The following is a 2,753-nucleotide window of genomic DNA, read 5'->3' on the forward strand; positions in this document are numbered from 1 at the left end:
TTTTTTTTTGTGCTTGACTCTGCTTCAAAAGCAATTTGTGCTTATCTGAGTTCTCGTGCCGTCTAACGTTGTAATCGCCACTATTTGCAGTAGATAAAGTCTTTGAACACAGAGTACAAAAAAATTAATTCACTGTTGCGATTAACTTCTTGTAACCACGGATATATTGTAATCCACTTTGAATCAAATGATCTTTTCCGCTTCTTAACTTTCTTCTGCTAGTCACTTGCGAAATTTCCTAGGGAATTGCCATCACTCATTATTCTACAATAAAACAAATTTATACAAATTAGATCAAAATATCACTTTATATCCCAATATAATTCTACTAACTTAATTTACATTGCGTAGTAGCACAACTTCCTATGAGTGCGACTTTTTGACAATAATTAGAGATACGCCGAAACCAGCGAGTAACAGTGCTTACGAGTAAAAGCGTCGATATATTTAAGATATCGGTTCACTAATCACAAACACATTCAACCAAGGCGAATTCATACAAGCAAGAACGTAGATACTAAAAAAACGCGTTATAATTGTAGCGAGTGTGGGTAACAATAAGTCGCTTTCAATGAAGTTGGTCGGCAGCCAACTTATGATTCAACTAATTGCCTGTGAGAGTTGAACAATCCAAACACGCTTAAAGCGAAAGGTGAACAATTTCGGTAGAAAATGGGGGCCTACGTATACTTCCGTAGCAAAGGGGGACAGAAGGTCAAAATGGGGTATTGCCCCCCCAAAGAGGGACGTCTGGCAACCCTATTTACAGACATACATACAACTACCTTATGACAAGAGCCTTACCAGAACATTCTTAAAAGTAGACTTCGAGTATGAGAAATCTAAGTCTAAGGAGGAAGCATATGCATTAAATTGTGCTACCGTCCTTTTAAAAGCAGCATTCATCCCATAAACAGTTTTAGCAATACCCACAAAATAACAATTCATTAAAATTTGGAGACCAGCCTTCATATTTTATTATTAAAGTTTCACGAAATTCAAATTGTTTAAATACATCAATTCTCTTTCCAATGTAGTTTATAATATTAGAAATGTATACGCTACACTGCATTTTAACAGCTTGGTAATTTTCTGACTTAGCCAGTAAAGCCATTGTTAAACTTCCATAAAACTCATTGTTAAGTATACTTTTTAAGGAACTTAATAGATCGGTTATAATGCCGTAAAATATTGGTGCAACCAAATCAGTAGATTCAAGTAGTTTAATTTTTCTTTCCAAAACAGTTCCAATGTGAGCCACAAAAGATAAGTAAGCTTCGCGCAGCTCTTCAGTGAAAAACTTTTCGATATATTTTGGACATGAAACTTTGGACAAAAAATCTCATTTTAATGGTTCGTAAAATTTTAAAACCATATCTACTGCTGGTACTAGTGAGAGCCATCTTGTGGGAGTATGACGCAGAATTTTTGACCATTCGAAACCAGCAAAACTGATAAATTCCTTCAATAAGACCACATATTTTGTTGATGATGAAAACTCGTTATAACACTTTATGACTATATATTCAACATCAAAGTATCGCTCGCTTTTTTTAGCAGCGTTATTTATAATGTGACACATACAACCTACAGGTAAAATGTTTTTTTTTTCACTTTTCTAAGCTCAGTGAAAACACTTTGGTTATTCCCGAAATTAACGGAAGGGTTATCTGCGAAAAGAGCTGTTGCATTTGAAAGTAAAAGACGATGCTTTTCTAAGTTTTCAACTAAAAACTCAGCGATGTCTTTTGATTTTTAAGGTTCTAAGGCGGCGAAACATAACATTTTCGATGAAACTCCTTCGGTTTTGTTGAAATAACGCAAAACTATGGGGAACGTTTTTGTGTTACCTTTATTGGATGCATCAGTCATAATTGAATAAGCTAAACTATTTTTCACTCCACGGATAATGAGTTATTGTGCTGCTGGCTGAAGAACATTTCGAATAACTTTCGAAATTTTTGTGCGCCCACATGAAAAATTTTTCGCAATGTCGGACTCTAAGAAAAGTTTCTGAAACAAATTCGCAGAACAATCAGTCGAAAGATGACTGTGGCAATGTTGTACTGTATGGTAAATGAAAACAGCAGATTTTGTAATTGTTGCTAAATTGGGTATTTTTTTTTGTGCTTGACTCTGCTTCAAAAGCAATTTGTGCTTATCTGAGTTCTCGTGCCGTCTAACGTTGTAATCGCCACTATTTGCAGTAGATAAAGTCTTTGAACACAGAGTACAAAAAAATTAATTCACTGTTGCGATTAACTTCTTGTAACCACGGATATATTGTAATCCACTTTGAATCAAATGATCTTTTCCGCTTCTTAACTTTCTTCTGCTAGTCACTTGCGAAATTTCCTAGGGAATTGCCATCACTCATTATTCTACAATAAAACAAATTTATACAAATTAGATCAAAATATCACTTTATATCCCAATATAATTCTACTAACTTAATTTACATTGCGTAGTAGCACAACTTCCTATGAGTGCGACTTTTTGACAATAATTAGAGATACGCCGAAACCAGCGAGTAACAGTGCTTACGAGTAAAAGCGTCGATATATTTAAGATATCGGTTCACTAATCACAAACACATTCAACCAAGGCGAATTCATACAAGCAAGAACGTAGATACTAAAAAAACGCGTTATAATTGTAGCGAGTGTGGGTAACAATAAGTCGCTTTCAATGAAGTTGGTCGGCAGCCAACTTATGATTCAACTAATTGCCTGTGAGAGTTGAACAATCCAAAC

The 2,753-nt window shown here is 34.9% G+C and overlaps 1 long non-coding RNA gene across 1 annotated transcript; it reads right to left on the reverse strand.

Moving 5' to 3' along the window:
* Nucleotides 1-2,090: 2,090 nt before the first annotated feature.
* On the reverse strand, nt 2,091-2,498 carry LOC118749687. Its single transcript, XR_004994261.1, has 2 exons — nt 2,451-2,498; nt 2,091-2,381 (listed from the first exon to the last, which is right to left on the reverse strand). It is a non-coding gene; the product is annotated as an uncharacterized LOC118749687 (long non-coding RNA).
* Between the last annotated feature and the right edge of the window lie 255 nt (nt 2,499-2,753).

Source organism: Rhagoletis pomonella, unplaced genomic scaffold (assembly GCF_013731165.1).
Source record: "Rhagoletis pomonella isolate Grant_MI unplaced genomic scaffold, Rhpom_1.0 Rhpom_scaffold_00032, whole genome shotgun sequence".
Taxonomy (NCBI): Eukaryota; Metazoa; Arthropoda; class Insecta; order Diptera; family Tephritidae; genus Rhagoletis; species Rhagoletis pomonella.